This window comes from Pteropus medius, unplaced genomic scaffold, assembly GCF_902729225.1.
Source record: "Pteropus medius unplaced genomic scaffold, Ma_sr-lr_union100, whole genome shotgun sequence".
In the NCBI taxonomy this organism is placed as follows: Eukaryota; Metazoa; Chordata; class Mammalia; order Chiroptera; family Pteropodidae; genus Pteropus; species Pteropus medius.
In genome coordinates this window covers 12632596-12650951 of record NW_024349519.1, presented here as the reverse complement: position 1 = coordinate 12650951, position 18356 = coordinate 12632596, and the positions used below count along the sequence as shown (strand labels likewise).

Here is an 18356-nt window from a genome sequence, read left to right as displayed (position 1 = left end):
AGACTTTTCCATTTTATTAAATTGAGACAAGTAATTATAAATGCTGTTATCTTTGAATTATATCATAATCCAGTAGAGTTTTGTGTCTATGGAGTTAAAGATAACGCCTTTTAGGAATCTTCTTTAAGATATGTCTTAGACCTTCTTTTTTTGTCCCCGAAGCCAAGGTTGTATTTTCAACAAGATACTATCTTAGTAAATTGAAATATGGGAAAGGTTAATGTGGATGGGGCTTTATTGGGTTAATAACTAACCTCAATTCTATTATAGGAAATTTAAATCTGCTGCCTATGGTTTTTCACCTCCCCCAACCCTTTGGTAGGAATGGAGAGACAAGGATGGGAAAGCCTTTTAAAATATAATTTATATACATTCATAAATTAGTTGCATTTTTATATACTTCATGTCATATGAATATGTGGTTTGCATAAAACATGGATACAGTTAAATATCAGTAAGTGAAATTTACATGGTTTCTAAATTCCTTCTTCTGTCTAGAGTTCAAGGATCAAAGTAAGTAAACTGTTGGCCAAATCTTGTGACTATTGCAAACTGAGTGTAGGGCATTGTAAAATGCCACGCCCAGTTTAATGGTCAGTAGGCAATTGTTTTCCTAAAATTCCAGGCCTGTTGTTTGATTTTTAAATTTACAGCCAACCTGGATATTTGAGGGCAGAGGTGGTAGTGATAATGATAAAGAGAGTAGATTAAGTCTGGAAGAATAAAATTGGTGCTGAGTTGACTATTGATTTACAGGATACAAAGGACTAAAGTCTATGTTTTGTGATCCTGAGATAACAATCCAGTCGAGCAGCTCTATACCCATCACTTCAGCCAAATCATTTTGGCAACAGCCTTTCGAAACAAAGCCTGAGAACCCAGCAAGTTTTACCGGGCATTTCTTGTTGCTGGCTGGTTGACTTATGGAGTAAATGGAGTAATTAGCTCTCATTAACACTCCTACAAGCTGTAATGCATCCACCTCAGGCAGAGAGATGCTTGCTTCTGTTACTGAAACCATGAAAATCCCCATCTGATCTCTTCTGTCCATGCATTTTCTCATTGCAGAAATGGAATGCCAACTTGGCAAGAGTGAAACCCACCGAGTGCTTCAGATAACAGTAGCAAAAACTACTGACCAGGGTGAAAGGCTTTTCCTAAGAACAATGACTGGGTCTAAGAAATCAGTGAGCTGTTTAAAGCTCCCTACCCTCCCTAGTAAATGTGACTGACATGAGCTAGGTTTGTCACAGATATTGAATACTCGTAGTCGTAAAACTTGATGCCCTTAGCCTCTTGTCAGCCACAACTTCATAAGTTGTGGTCTATATTAACAGAGTCTGGATTGTTTTGAGTCACTGGGAGAGAGAGGGAGGGAGGAAGACAGGGAGATAGGGGCACCTTTGATCGTGGTTTGTGGCCCTTGTTCCTATCAAATATAGATCTGGAGTATGAAGGCGGGAGCCAGAAAAGGAGAAGGAAGGAGACAAAGTTTTGGGGCTTTGCACACAAACCTGGAGAAATAGATAGAAAAATTGCAAATTGGCAGAATTTTATAGGAAAGAACCCTGAACCAAGAATCTGACAGTCTGATCCTAACATCGATCAGTTGTGTGATGCTATGCAAGTCACTTAATCAGTCACACAATTGAGATAATAATACCAGCCTAGCCCTCACAGGAAGGGCTGTGAGGGTCAAATGAGACAAAGTGTAAAAAGCTATAAGACATTAAGCAGTAGTATGATTTTAAGTTGAGTTTTTTATATAAAGTACATTATCTACATTTTTAACATTCTGAACCCCAACCTCTGGTAATAAGATATAGACGCTATGCAAGTACCTGCTTTTCTTCTGACTCATAGTCCTATGAAATCCCTAACCCATCCCCAGGCCCTAAAATTGACTAGAGCTTAGATGACTACTAGGTAATTCCTCAAAATTTTTTAGAAGATGGGGCTATGTCCTGGGCAACACGGTAGTAGTAGCTCTTGATTTCTGCTCAGGCCTGTCTGCCAGCCGCTTTCCTGAGGGTATAGTAAATACTACAAAGTCATCAATAATCTCTCAGTTCCAGGAACTGTTCCCTGTTATTAAAAGTGTGAAACGTTGGGAAAAAAAGTGTTCAGGACTCATTTTCGTATTTATGTATAGGACTGTTACTTTCCAATAGCTTTAGAATAAAGATTTGCTAGGCTTTGAGGTTATAAAGCATGTATATCTTAGGCGTAGAGGGGCATACTCTAATGGTTAAGGTTGGAAACCCCAGATCTGGCATCCCGTCCTCTGATATCAGTTTTCAATGCCACATGATGTTGTGATGTGTAAATCACGAGCCTGGCGATGTCTCACCTCCCTTATTTGTGAACCTGAGAAACTTTGGGACATCATTTAACTCCTGTTCCTGTTGACTGTATTGGGTTGATGTTCAGAAAGTGATCTGGATAGATTATCAAAAGTTTGTAATTTTTAAACTGAATCACAGTATTTTTCAAAGACTGTTTTTGGCCTTCATAGGACTTCTGATAGAACGTGTCTTTCTGGGGCCTGTAACTTCCTCAGAACAATTTAGAAAATAACTTTCTGCACTTGGAAAACTGCCTGTGTTTGACTGGGTTTGCTGGAAGCACACTGAGACTGGGAGTTGGGTACTGAAGGATTTTAGGGGTGAGGAAAAGAGGGTGGCGGGGGTTGGGCAGAGGAGAAGCTGAACAGCGATGTGCTTGCATCTGAGGTCTCAGCTTTCCTTATGGGGAGCTCTGGAGCTGGGATGGCCCTTCTGAGTTGTCCGCAGTTGAGGCAAGGGGCTAGACTTTTGTATCCCTGAATCCTAGTTGTTGGTAGATAGCAACCCCTTCTGGGGGCATAACTTCGGGTAAAGCAGTATCCTGCAGTTAGCTGAGGACTTTCCCTGTGAGCCATCTGCAGCCAGGGATGTGCGCATTGACCCTTGAAAATTGGGTCTGGGTGGAACACACCTGTGTCAACTACCCTGTCCCAAAGAACTTAACCCCTTAAAAAAGCAACGAACAATAAGGTAGCACCCAAATCCCAGTGTATAGTAAGTCCCTTTACCTGAAAGTTAGAAAGTTTGGATCCCTTAGCAACACTGAAGGAACAAGTCATACCCCTTTGTTAATGATAAATCAAACAGATCTTTAGCCTCTCAAAAGTTTATGAGATACTTGGATAATATTTATACCTGATTATGATGTAGCAAGGGCCAGCTTCTATCCCTGTGAAATGGATAACCATAATCGAATAATTTCTCCCAAGCATGAATTGTTGCATGTTTAGAATATTAATTACATATATATACATGCAGTTGTTTCTGGGATATTTAACTCATGTTGAGTTTATAGACTTGGTGGATCACCACCACAGAAGGTAGGCAAGCAGGTATGGCACACAAGCCATCAAACTCAGAATTTTCCAGGGGATCCTAGGGGTGGAGGGCAAATATGGGAGAGTATAGCATCTATGGAAGTTTCAATCACCTGATATGGTATTTTAGTCATGGTTGAGCATAACGATTTAGGAGTTATACTGCCAAAGGACAAGTTAATATGCTTTGAATAAATGAATCAGTTTTTTGGCACTTATAAAAGATAGTTGTATTCCGCAAATGTCTGAAACTGTCTGGCATGGTTTGTGGCATGAGTAAACATGGCCAAAGTCATACATAATGTCTTTCCCAACTGCAGATTAACTCATATCTATGGTTCTTAATTTTTTTTATCTTCTAGTAATTGAAGGAGACAGTGTGTTCTGCTGACCCATCATCTCAACAGTTTGAGTGTGTTGTGGGGTACTGGAGGTAGGGAATTCTGATGATGTGGGCCTGGCGTACAGCAAAGGAGATGGAATGTGTGTTCTGACCAATGGATTTAATTTCCCACAAAGTCCTACACAACCCTTATGGTCTTTGCCTTGATCTGCTTTGCCACCTAGGAGCTCTGTAATGCCAAGTCACAGAAGATGTTACTAACCTGTTTCCACCGAGGGAGAGATTAATAGGTCACTTGTTCCTTATGCAGAAACCGGATAACTCCAGCTGCCATGGCGATAGGTTTTATATTAAAAACACACCTATCTGAACCTTGTGGAGAGATGTGATGATTTGGTGATTGCGTGTGAAGTAGATAATCTGTCAGCTGGTTTATTGTATTGTCTGGAAATAGGAGATGGCAGATGAGAAGAGAATTCATGTAGCATAGACTCTGCTGTAGAGGAAAGGCTGGAAGTGAGACTGTCGAACATGTGCGCTTTGCTGTCTTGAACTCTCCACTTGGGCGATCTTTTTCCGTGTGACCTTAGAGTCTCAGGTGATCTGATCGTGCCAGGAGCAGACATCCTAACTGGGGACAAGGAAAGTCTTCCTCTGGCTTTTCTATCTTTCTGATGTGCTTGCGCATGTGCATTAGTCATTGGTGTTCTGGAAAGTTCAGATGAAGAAACTTCAACTATGACTCTTCATTGTGACTAACATCTGTGAAGGATGAATAGAGAGTTTCTTGGCCAGGAAGTGCAGAACTGTGTAAAGAGAAATTGTTAAAAGGAGAGAAGCTTTTGAAGAACCAGAATTTTTTTAAAAAAATAAAAGAAAAAGATGGAGAAAGCCTATCAAGAAAAGGAAAAACCAGAAGTAATCTTCAGGGTATTGCCTGGAGCATAAATCATGAACAAGAGAAATGGGAAAAGGTCAAATCAAAAACATTGCCTGTTAGGGCTGGCCAGGGTCTGGGGACACAGGCAGTGCCAGCTGGGCTTGGAACTCACTGAAACACTCACTCCATACAGAACTGCCATATCTGCCTACCCACTTTTGCCTCCATTTACCTGGAACAGGAGGATCTGACACACTTCTCAGGAGAATGATGTTTGGCTGTTTTGAAGGTGAGACCTTGAAGCGTGAGAAATCTACGCTTCCTTCTCAAGCTGATTTTTCACAACCTCTCTGAGAGAGGACACAGTGGTGAAAGATACAGGCTTTGGAACCAGGCAGAATTCTGTCACTGATTAAGGTGTGACTTAAATGCTGGGCCTCATAAAACCAGGAATGCTGATGAGGTTGGTCATATTTCATAGGGTTATAGTGAAGGGTTTAGCGGAGTATAATGAAGTGCTCAAAACTGGGCAACTGTTATTATATGCCGAGAGCTATAACTGGATTTGTAACAAGCAAGCTCCTATACTCTCTGGCTCCACCATCTAAACTTTGAACCTGAGCTCAGTCTCAGCAGGGAGGTTGACTCTGTAAATGGCCTCGTGTAGGAACTGGATGGTAATCCAAGATCCAAGGCTCTGAGTGGGTTGCTTAAAGCAGCTGCAGGTCCTTGCGAAGGGCACTGAGTGTGTCCACGCATTGCCCCTCCTGACAGTTCCTGTACTTGAAGCCCCTGATCTTTTCTATAGGCTGCTCCATCAGGGACATCCATACACATTAGCTTGGAAGGGTCCACATGCTATTTTTAAATTTCCATGGATAATGGGTTGCTCCATTAAAAACACACAAATATTATTTGCCTCCTAAGCATCTCCTATACACAGGACACACATAAGGGTGCAGAATGTAATGGTAGTGTGTGACGGGTTTGCCTGATTATATTATTTGTGCCTTACTGCATGCAACTCTAGGAGAGGAGAGTACTATCACTAGTTTTACAGAGATTAAATAACTTGCGCAAGATTAGAGATAAGTACACAAGTGAATGTAAGATGCCATTAATTGTAAAATATTCTAATTTCTGTGATATTAAAGTGAAAAAAACTTTTTACTTAGTGAACTGTAGTAAATAGTAAAGGCTGTATGCTACTCCATTCCTGTCTGATTTTAAAGCTTGTGTTCCACCCCTGGGGTCAGGAAGAAATCCCAAAGAGGGTGACACCCAAACTAGGAAAGTTGATTTCCTATGGATTGGTGACCTATGAATTAAATAAAAAATAATTCTTGTCTACAAAGTTTATGGGCAATGATAAGGAAAAGGTCCCTAAGAAAGTTCGCCGATCACTTTGAGCCTTATAATCAGGGACAACTCCAGGGGGTGCCGTTCACATCTTTTATATTGCTAGCCAGCATTTGATCCCCTTAGTAATTCTCCGTCCCTTGGAGAACATTTTCTGGTGTCCTCTGTTAGAACATGGAGCTGGCTGCAGCCACCGATCAAATGGTTCCTACTTTTCTTCCCTCTTCCAGGTCTTTTAAACTGAATAACTAGAATACTTTCTGAATTATGTGTTATTTAAATAACGAATTGAAGAGGCAGTTTACAAGCAGCTGTTGCTAAGGATAAACCTTCTGTCTCACAAAATTGAGCAGGGCAGAAAAAGGCATCTTTTGGGAATGGCAGTGTTTCAACAAAATTTAATTTGATACTAAGGGCTGCTTAACAATACCCATCTGGTTAACATCGAGTGCTTAGGTGTATATTATGGTAAATGACTTAAAATTGCAACCTGTAGATGTTAGCTGGCATTCCTGTTAAGACTCCCGTTAAGTCCTGGACATAACACACATAGCCGCATGTAATCCAGATAATGTTAGCAGAGATATCAGTGCTGGTAGATAGCTAGCTATCACACGCATTCCAACAGAACTGTTCTTAACCAATTATTTTATGTTGCTATTCACCAGATTTCTCAGCCTAGTGAAACTGTGCATTCTATTTAAAATAATTATGTAATGAAACTTTGTATTTTCTTTGGTCAAAAAAAGATGTACACCCGGAGGAAATGATTTGGAATTTAGAAGCACACACCACTGGGTTCTTATTCAGCATTTTTATCAGGGATTAAGGGTTGTGGTTGAAACAAAGCTGGGAGAGACAACTGATGACAGTCAAAATTCAGAAAATAATTCGTACAAGTTGACATGGTAAAGTGAAGCTGGGAACATTTTAATTAACGTGGCTGTTTGTCATGTGAATTAACATTTTAAAAAAGTCAGCTAAAAATGGAGATGACATGTTTTGACAAAAGCTTCCTGGGGGTTGTAGTTGAGCACAAATATGATGTTCTGCTCATGGAAAGTTGACCTAACCACGTATAGCAGATTTAATGCACGTTAGTGTCCTGTTTCTTGGAGATAATGGCCGCTTTCTGCTCTGTGTTGGAGATTCTTGTGCTGGAGTCCATACACTCCATTTAAAGAGGAATGCTGCCAGATCGAAAGGTTTCTGGCATGGGAGTGTGAAAATAGTGAGACCAGAGGTCTGGAAATTCTGTCCTATTAGGAGTGTGTTGAAGAACTGGAGCTTGATATCCTAGGAAATTAAAAGGGACAAGACCGCTTTCAGAAAACTTTGGTTGCCAAGCAGAAGGAGGAATAAGCTTGTATTGTTTGATCCCTGAGGACAGTCCTCAGTTGGTGATCAAACTGGAGTGGGACGGGTAGTCTGACTCAGGGGAGGCAGGCCCTTCCAGTATCCTAATAGGTCTAGCCATTTAGGGGAGGTGGCAGAATTCATCTAGATGCATGGGAAAATATTCAGGCTTTGAGAAAGTGCTTGAATCTACATGTTGGCTTAGGTCTCTTCAACAAGAAGGTCTCGCGGTTTTGTAAAATAGCCAGCTTCTCTCAGTTATTTTTAAAAATTGTTTTATTCAGACAGATAGAATGGAGGGAGAAAGACATTTCTTTCCTGTGGGATAGGAAATAGAAAATGCAGTAACTGTTTCTGATGAGAGCTGAAAAAGTTCTGGAAATTTCTCTGTATGGGGCTTTTCATGTTTCTTTTCTGCAGATCCTGTCAAGACTATGGATTCCTTATTCTTTTCTTTGGTTTTGTTTTTTATTTGAGTAGGCTAAATAATAGTGATTATTATATGCAAAAAAGATTGCTACAATTTTTTTCTTCATGTGAAAGCTAAGCCTTATTTTCCTCTTCTTGGCAGTAATTGTGCTTTTCTTTGGAGGAAATCATAAATCAGGATTGAAGGGAAAAGATATTTTAACCTAACTCTTCCTTCTTTCTCTAAGGAGTAACAATCACTTGGAATGATATAGCATTGTAAAAGCAGAATTAAAGCTTTAAAGCCTTTTATCTATTATCAAGATCGTATTTTCATTAGCTCAGATTCTTTTAAAAAATATTATTTGTGGGGGAAAAATGCCCCTTTTTTCATGTTAATTGTCCTGATCCTATTGGCAAGTATCTTTATTCTTTTAAGCATGTCGGGCACCATTTTACATAAAATTGTGAATAGCCTACTTAAATATTAGCATTATGGTTAAAAGAAGTTGTGCATTGGAAAAAAACTAATTGTCAACATTAAACTTATGTTCAGTGTTTAGAACTTAAGTTGTGAAATTTAAGTTGAATTATGACTAATGAATACAGAGTATTTTGAAATCAGCAATTAGCCCACTGAATAAAACTGCTTCCTAAATACATCTACTGCTTTTGAAGTATTTTCTGGCACAATAACATGCTGGTTCTGAGTCATCTTGCTGTGGTTGATATGCTAGTTCTAAGATCTGTTGGAGCAATCCCAGGTCCAGTGGAGCTTTTGATTTCCTACATGCCTAACTATAAGGTTTGTGACATGTAGGTGGCTAATATGGCCATTCTCATGGCCACCTGGGACTAATAAGTGCATCAACATTCATTTTTGTATTTTAATGAAACATGTAAATTCTGAAAAAAATAAAAACTGTATGAGACTTGAATCTTGAACAATGTTTCCATTCTTTGCCAATGATAACTTTGTCATCACAAAGTGAAAAACCAATTTTGGGATATCACCAAAGAGAAGTTATCATGGTAATGCCCAGAAAATTGATGAAAGACTCGCTGTTGTGGGCTTAGCTTGCATTACTAGTGATACAGATTTCATGAAAGCTTTGGTATGAGGTTAGGTGTACAAGAGGTGGGAATTCAAAATGAAGTCTCATGTTTATTGTTTTTCTCTCCCAAGAATTGAATGCAATCTACATTAGGCTTTTTGTCATTTACTGAAAAAACAGGAAATTTCCATTGTTCTTTGCTGTTGGTAGTCTGGATTTGTCTTGTTTTAGAGAGTTTTCTTATAGGCAAGTACAACCCTAACATCCAGCGTTGACCAGGAAAGAACAAGTTGGAAGAATGACTCACAGAATTACTAATAAATCATCTAACCTTTCTGCTTTAGATTTCAAACTGGTTACTTTTTGGAGCTGTTGGATTGTCGGAGACTAAGACCTGCATTCTGCATTTCTAGGAGTAATTATTTTACATTTGCTGTGGTACATATACTTGGAGAAAGGGTCTCAGTGTCTTAAAATCTCAATAAAAACCCCCTTTAGGATCTCCTTCCCCCCCCGCCGCCCACCAAAAAAAAACAACTTTGAGACAGAGTTTACTAATTTGTTCAAATGGCTTGGATTTATTTTTTGCTTAATTTCAAAATCTGAAATTGCATTGAGTTTTCTTACTTGATAATCCTCCATGATTGTTTTCATGTATGTTTTAGGAAAAAGATGAGAGTCGGATGTAGAGATCTCTTACAATTTATTTTTAAATCAATGAAGGAATAAACTTTCTCTCCTCTTGCTAATTTTATTTATTTATTTTTTTGTAACAAATTAAAGTTTAGAAGTAACATCATGGTAACAATACTTTATGCGAGAAAAAGGAATAATCTGAAAAATTAAAAATGTGAAGTATTTACTAAGTACCTAAAAGGTCTGTAGAATGACACTTGATATAGATGTTTACATGGGGAGCTTTACTACTTATAAGAGCTCTGTCTTTTTAATATTAGTTTCTTGTATTATTTTTACTGTTAGGTTGGATCCTAATTTCCAACACTGTAGACATACTTCGTTTAAGTGCTAAGTGCCTCCTTATTGGTTTGTATGAGAAATGAATGAGGAGGATTTTACTGAGGACAAACCTAGTATTAAATGGAATGTGAACCTCTTTCTCAACATTTCCAAGTACTCAAGAAAGTTCTCTTTTCCTTACATATTCTAAATAGATTCTTTAATTTTGTTTGTTTACTTATAATCCTGGGAGCTGAGAATCACTCAGTTGTTTAAGGGATCTTGTTTTATTTGAAGCTCTATTCCTTTATTTCCTGGAGTCAGTTCTTTTCTTAAACATAGCCCTACCATACTCCACAGGATTTTTTTTTTAGTAATGCAGGGGGTATGTTTGAGTGGAAGTCAACTCTTGAAATACTTTGGAATAAAATTATTAGACATTTTCTGTTTTACAGATGCTTTATTAGCGTGTTCACATATTCTGTTTCTCATACTTTTGTCTTTTCCCTAGAGACTTTCTGGGTCTTTTCAAGATTATTTGGTGTTTAGAACTTGTAACTGTGATTTTAGATGAACAGGGCTACTTCCAATAATGAGATCGTACAGCCAAGAATTGAGAATGCTTTTCATTTTATCTCCTTCCTTCCCAGAGTGGAAGCAGTACAGAAAAGTGGGAATGTGTAATTATATAGGATATTACATTATTACATATCATATAGGTCAAGAAATACCTTACATACTTTTTGAGGGTGGTTGGGGAAACGAGTTTCAGTATATGTGCACTCCTCCCCACCTCCCACATTCTCACCAACACAAACATGTTGCTTAGACTTGAGTAATACCTACCCATTGTATATGTGTTTAATCTTTTACAAAATAGAAGCATAAAGGGGCACGAATAAAGTGCACTTTATGGCCTCGATTAGGAAGCTGTGTTATTTTCAAGTCTTAATAGCATCACCTTAAGTTATTAGGTTAAAACTTAACCAAAACTTGCTAGTTACCTATTTTGCTGGTCATAATTCCTAGCCATAACAATAATTTTTAAGCATCAACAGGTATGTGTGAAATTCTCATCAATGCTAAATACTAATAAGAGTTTGTATTAGCTTAGTTTCTTTATTTAAAAAAAAAAACAAACTTTTTTAACTGTAAGATTTTCTCATGCCTCCTAAAGTTTGAGGAATGTGATGGTTTAAGGCGGAAAAAAGTCAGCTCAATAACACAGTACCAGAACTCTGTTATTTTGCAATTGGATCATAGGGATACCTATGGTATTTGAAAACCTAATTATAGTTATATTTCATGGAGTAATTATAAGCTCTTCTCCTTCCAGACACAAAAATTAAATAGTGAAATTTCTATTCACATACACAGCACCAATGTGGAAAAAACCCTGCTATTTTCCTACATGAAAAATAAATGTAATTGGGCCAAGGTGACATCTTAAGAGAGGATACATAGACTGTGAGATGGTAAAGTTGTTTATTCCTCCCCCCTCAGAAAACAAAACACTGTAATTGGCATTTAAGCTAGAATATCCAATGCAAGTGGCTGAGGCTTTTCTTAATGATAAAGTCTATGTAATATTCTTCTTTATCCTTGGAGAGAATTTATGTTAACAGGTTAATATTACACATGGAAAACTTCACATATTTGAATGTTTTCAAAATTTGCACAAGGAAATTTGTCCTTGTGTAAAATATTATTTTTTATCTTTGAAAATCCAAGGATTTTTCCTTTATTCTCAAACAGTAGTCAATAATCCTATATTTTGAATTTGAATTATAAACTCATTTAGACCTTGACCGAAAAGCTTGAGAGGAATAGAGGATCGGGGATTTTCCTGAGGACAGATGAATTCATAAACCCTCCGGAATGAATTAAATGCAAAATAAGTCTATTTGTTTTGTTGGTTTGGGTTTGGTTTCCTTTGCTGCAAGGCCTTCTGCATTCTATCACTTTGGGTTATGGTAATTACTTATATTGGACTGGTAATTGAGTAGATTTGAGAGAGCCTTGCAGAGGGTACACAAAGGGAGAAGCCCAGGTTAGCATATGATCTGCATTTAATACATGCTACAAATTACCGGTGCATTTTTAGCTGTTCCTTAAAGCAGGCCTGGCCTGATCTGTGTTTGGAGGTAATACTGACAGATACCACTTTTGGGGCTCTTACTATGAGCTCAGAACTGTGCAAAGGCTTTACTTACATCGAAACAGCCACATGAGGTGAGAATTATTACCTCCATTTTAAGGTTAAGTATGCTGAGATTGACAGGCATTGGGCAACTGGAATGGGTACAAAGTCAGCAACCAAATCCAGCCTTCCTGATCCACAGTTTTGTGAACCTAACCATTCTTTTCCCCTGGAACCATGTTAGGTTCACTTCTGTGCATTTGAAAACTAACTTGATATCTATGCACCAAACCTTTTCTTTTAAATAATAAATAAGTAAAATTGGAAAACAAAACTTCATAAATGATCTCATCACGAGGAAGTAATTGCTAGATTTGGTGTTCTGAACTTTATAGATAAACTATGCCATTTTTCTTTTTTTATTGAATATATATTTGACATAAAACATTGTGTAAATTTGAGTTGTACAATGTGTTAATTTGATACATTTATGTATTGTAATATGATTGCCATTGTAGTAATATTTAGCATCTCTATCACATTACATAATTATCCTTTCTTTTTAGTGGTTGAGATAATTAAGTTTTAGTCTTAGCAGATTTGATGATTGTAGTACAATATTGTTGTCTATATTCATTATTACTGTCCATTAGATGTCTATGGCTTATTTACTACTTGTTGCCAGTTTGTACTCTTCAACATTAGTCTTATTTCTCCACCCCTCCATGCTATTTTTTTTTTTTTTGTATACAGAACCTTCTGATGGCTTCTCATTTTCCTCAGAAGGAAATCACATCCAGAGTCTTTAAAATGACACAAAAGTCCTGCATCATTCCTGCCTCCAGCTTCTCTGACTTCTTGGATCTTTCCTCCTGCTCCTTCCCACTTTCTTTGCTTTGCTCCAGCCACAACTGCCTCCTTTCTGTTGCTCTAGTTCTCCAAGCACACTCCTGCCCCAGGGCATTTGCACTTGTCATTCCCTCTGCTTGGAATACTTTCCGCCAGAGAACTGCATGGCACACACTCATTTCCTTTGGGACTGTGTTCTGATGTCACCACATCGTGCGACCCTCCCTGACCAGCTTATATGAAATGATAGCCCTCCTCTCTGAGTTCCCTGTTTCCTTACACTGCTGTATTCTCTGAATGGTATTATCACTAGCGCTTATATTTTTACTTGTTTATATATTTATTTGCTGTTTCTAGGCAGGGACATTGTTTCGTTTATTGCTATATCCTCAGCAACTAGATAAGTGTCTGGCACATAAGAGATGCTCCATAAATATTTGTTTAATAACATGAATAAATGAAAACGTGTGTGAAAATGTACACACATGTGCACACATATACATGGTGTTTTGTAGCCTGCATAGCATTAGGTTTAGTATTCCATTATATGTCTATTTTATTTTGTTTTGTAAATATTTTATTAATTTTATTGGGGTGACATTGGTTAATAACCACTATATGGCTATTTTATAATTTTTTATTATTAAGACTTTTGATAACGTAAATTGTCTTCCCCACCCTCTTGGTAGAAGTTATTGAGGTTTCATTGGACCTACATGATTTGTTAACCTCAGTTTGCCCTTCAAATGGCAATTAGCTTCGATTTCATTTTTCCTTCACCTTTATTTATAGAACCAAATGGTTATTAACTCTACTAACTCCTTTTGGGTGGCCTCTCCCTCCACTTTACATCAACCTTCCTTATTCCCAGTACTAACTCATTCTTTTTTTAAAAGTCATAATTGTGCCATGTTTTCAGAAATATTAAAAGAAATGGGCTTTTTAGACTGCTCAGACTGAATTTAATTCTGATTCTCTCACTTCCAGCTCTTGTGTTCTCAGGTAAATTAACTTCTGAGCAAGTAGTTTTATTGATTGTAAAGATGGTTGTGATAATATTTATTTCCTGGAGTCATTTGTGGATTTAATCAGAATAAGTCATGTGAAAGCAATGCCAGCTCTTTAATATACTTTTAAAAATTCAGACAAATTGGAATCCTTGTTGCTTTTTCCCCACCTCAATATATAAATGAATGTGGGAGGCATAATTCTAAAGATGCCCCCCAGGATTCCTGTCTTCCAGATCTAGGCAGTGCTGTGCAGGAACTTTGCAGATGGGATTAAGGTCAGTAATCAGCTGACCTTAAGATAGGGAGGCCATCTCAGTTATCCGGAGGGGCCCATTGTGAGTAATTATCTAAGTCTTTAAAAGCCAAGACGCAGTCTAAGAGATGGGACAGAGAGGGAGGCAACTGAGAGATGAGGCGGAAAAGAAAGTCAGAGAGACTCAAAGAGTGAGAGGGACTTAACCCGCTATCACCAACTTTGAAGGAGGCTACAAGCCAAGTGGTGTCTATAAATTGAGAACAACCCCCACTTCACAGCCAGCAAGGAAGTGGAAACCTCAATCCTACAGCCACATGGAATTACTAATTTTGCCAACAAATCTGAATGAGCTCATCCCCAGAGACTCCAGAGAGGAACACAGCTCTGCTGCCACAATGATTTCTGCCTATGAAAACTGGAGCAGACAGCCAGCCAGCTAAACCATACTCTGCCCAGACGTCTGATCTACGGAAACTGTGGGATAATAAATAGGTACTGTTTTAGGCTGCTGAATTTGTGGTTATTTGTTATGGCAGCAATAGAAAAACTAACAGAGTGAACTGAGTTTGAGAAATAAGACCAATATCAGGAGGATGTTTGGGCTTAGCTGCTGTAAAAGACATGTATTGACCTTCAGCTGTCATGTTTCTGAATGAACGTTGCCTCATGGAGCATTCTCCTTTCCAGGCTTTTATCTGTGGGAAAAACTGGGAAATGTCCATGGAGCCAGTGAATGCATCTTTTCCCTTGGTCGGTGCTGGGAGTAGAGGGACTCTAATGCCTTCTGATAGTTTCCCTTTTCAGCAAGTTTTCCATTGCAGCATTTCCTCATGACAAATGTATTATATGTTCTTAGGTTATAGTCTGTCTTTCACAGTTGTTGTCCACCTTTTCAGGAAAGAAGTTTGGGCTTCTGGCTAAAAATTAGAAAGTGGACAGTCCTTAGGAATATCCCTAGAGAGCTTCTGGAATTCCTAGATTCAGGAATATCTTTATTAGATCTTCTTTCCATGTCCATCACCTTCTTTGTTCATCCCCAGCATTTTCAGTCACATCATGAGAGTTATTGAGTTTGGGTCTATAAGAAGGAAAGAAACTTGCGTTTTGTGGATGGCTGGTCCATTCTCCTTTCCCTCATCAGCTCTGGGACTTCTGTGCCTAATAGTCCTCAGCATGTGTAATTCCTATTCATTCTTCAATATAATCGTGCATTGGTTCATGCCTGGGCCTTTGGGGCAGCTCTTGAATGTTAAGTCTACACCTACCATATCTTCATCCTTTTAATAACATACATGCAAAATATTTTACAGATGGCTATTTTCATCCATGTAATACTGATTCTCTTAGCTTTATTTTTTAAACTTAATTCTTAAACTCTTAAGTTACCCAAGCAATATGTGCTCATTGCAACATTCTAATATCATAGTATTAAAAATGGGAATCTTCTCCACCTCTTTTCCCCTACTCCTTTCCCATTTCCAGTCCTCTATAATTAACAAATTAAAAATCAAATGCCATCTCAGATATATACACATATATGCGTATCCAGAAGTTTTGTTGGTTTACAAAACGCTATCATACTGTTATGTTGTTTCGCAACTTTCTTTTCTTCCTCCCTAATGTGTCATGAAACATCTTTTTGTGTATATGTATATAGCTCTCTTGTGTTTCATAATGACTAAATAGTATTTCATTGGATGGATATACAATATTTATTTATGTTTAGATAGTTTCCAATTATTATCTCCAAAATGTTGCATTGAGCATCTAGGTACACAGATCTTTTTTTTTTTTTGTAGAATCTTAAAAGTGGAGTGCTGGGTAATATGGTACATGTATTTAAAATACTGATAGATGCTGCTAAACTGTCATTCAATAAAGTGATCGATTTAAACTCCCTCTTATGATTCAGTAGATTCTCTGAAGGACACCCAAAACACTCTTAAGAGTAATTGATTCCAAGGAGAAGAACTGGTGTCGGGAGCAGAGGGAAGGAATTTTAATATTTAGAACTAGTCCTTCTTTTCCTTTAAAATTTTGTGTCATGAAACACAACAGCAACAAGACTGTATTAGACTTCCTGTTTCCCCACAACTTTACAAATATTGTGTCTTACCAGTCTTTGTAGAATATGAAACAATGGGTCTCATTTTGATTTACATTTCTTTGATTATTAGAAAGGTTGCTTTTAACTTCATTTTATTAAAGTTTAATTAAATTTTTTTTAATTTACAGATATATTTTTGTTGTAAAAACAAATAACTCAAGCATCAAAGATAAGACCTAAATTCCTTCATTTCTGCTCCCTCATGTTACTACCACTCATTGCTGTTCTCTCCTGAGAGCTGTCAGGCTGCCAAGCTGGGTGTAACCTTGTAGAATTATTCTTTGCATTTAACACGGGGTGTGTGTGTGTGTGTGTGTGTGTGTGTGTGTTTCTTTTAAACATAAAAGGGCTTAGGAAACATGCAGACCTCAGAGGGTCAGACATTAGGCAAGTTGGTCACGAACAGTGTGGGTTTCTTCTCTTTTTACATGCACTTGCTGTGTGAGACATTGAGAACTTACTTAACTTTGAACTTTTGATCTCCTTTTTTTCAAAACTTGAGCTAATATATACAGCCCTCTGCATAGAAGAACAAAGAATGAGTGTATTTTTTTATCTTCAATATCATATTTAAGGATATTTGAAAAGAAGTCAAGTGCATAGTTTGAAAATAGTCTTCTTTAATGTTCACATGGCTCATTTCACAAAAATATAATTCTCTGAACTTATTTCATTATGATTTACCAAGTCTAGTCATGTTTTCACTGTTTTTTTTTTTTTTTTTTAAAAGAAAACCTGTTCTAGTTTTTTTCTGGGAGTTGAATAGCAGGGAGTGAAGATGCACTAACGGTGAATTTTTGCAGAATGAACTTTTCCCTTTTGTACTAATTATAATTACTTTTACTTTCCTCCCAATGTCCCCTAATTCTTCCACTTAGCCTTTGATGTATGTCTGTCCTCTAATATTTTTATACAAATGACACTTTCAATTTCTTGCCAGAAAAATTCCAGGAAAAACCTTTTTAATCTTGCCTTCCAGGCCCCTCCTCCTCCCACCTCCCCTCACCCCTGGGATCTGTTCTTTGCTCTTATGATGTCTCTTCTTTTTCATTCTCCCAGGCCACTACCCCCTTCACACTGCCTATCAAGGGAAAGTGCTGGCCAGTCTCCTCACTGAGGTCCCCACTAGCGCCCTGGAACCCCTTGTCATCCTGTCTTATGTCCTAACTGTCCTGTGACCTCTGCTGCCAGGCAGTAATGAATCACTGCTGTCTGCAGCAGACTAACAGACAGCAGTCCTTTGATTATTCATCTCTTACTGACATCCTAACCTATTTCTTTTCATGAATCTTTTTTTCAGTTTTCAAGTCTTGGTGTACAGCCCGCGCTCTCTAAAGATGACATATCTCCTTTTATTGAAAAGATCTAGGCCAGGGTCACAAACTAAACTGCCAACAGGGGCTATTGAAATTATCAAAATGAATGAGATGATAGGTGGGGACTGTGGTAAACTGCAGGGTGCCAGCTGTGTCTAAGGTGGGGACAGTGGAGATGGTTGTCCTGAGGAAGCTTGGGCCCAGTGTTGCCCGATTTTTTGTTTTCTCTAGAAAAATTAAATATCTAGGGTTCTAGGTGAAACCTCTCCAAGTTCAAGTCACATTTATGAAAATCCCTGTAGGCCAACAAGACAGCTCTAGAGCTAGTTATCTTGATTCTCAAGCTTCACTTTCATTTTCTATTCTGAAATATTTCTGTATTTTCATTTGCCTCCATTTTTTTGGTCTCTCGTTTTCTTTCCTGTCTCAGGTATTCAGTTGTTTCTTCTCGACCACCTTTTATCTGCATAAAAGCTTTCAGAGTATCTTCTTTCCTTTCTTCTTTTTCTTCAGTGCTCTTGCCTATGTCCCTAATATTCCACAGTTTTGTTATTCTTTGATATTGAATTTATTAAACAAGGTAACTTCTTTCATTGCTTTTCCATCTTCATTTATTCCATTAATGTCTGAAATATGTCTTTCGTCTCTATGACTCTTCTCTGAAGCTCTTTTATTCTTTGGATCCTATGATTTGTACTAACCTGAATGTTCTTTTCTGAACACTACTACATCTCAATCTGTTTTCACCTGCTCTTCTTGCTACATCCTAAACATTTCTTCAAGATTTTCTCACTGGCCCTCTCTTCATTTTCCTGGTTCGTTCTAATGACCCGTTGTCTGTGTTCTGCTGGTATATCAAACTCAACATATTCAAATGGGATTCATTATATCACTTCTCTCCCAACCCCAGATCTTTTAACTGACTTATATTTTTGTTA

The 18356-nt window shown here is 37.8% G+C and overlaps 1 protein-coding gene across 14 annotated transcripts in view; it reads left to right on the top strand.

Moving 5' to 3' along the window:
- Nucleotides 1–18356, top strand: part of PPFIBP1 (PPFIB scaffold protein 1) — a 146717-nt gene that overhangs the window by 16259 nt on the left and 112102 nt on the right. For 3 of the 14 annotated variants that reach the window (XM_039882406.1, XM_039882410.1, XM_039882412.1), the window contains one exon: nt 3745–3815. The exons of the other annotated variants lie outside the window; for them this stretch is intronic. The gene's annotated coding sequence lies outside the window, so the exon portion shown is untranslated. The remainder of the gene's footprint in view (nt 1–3744; nt 3816–18356) is intronic. 14 annotated transcript variants of the gene reach the window in all.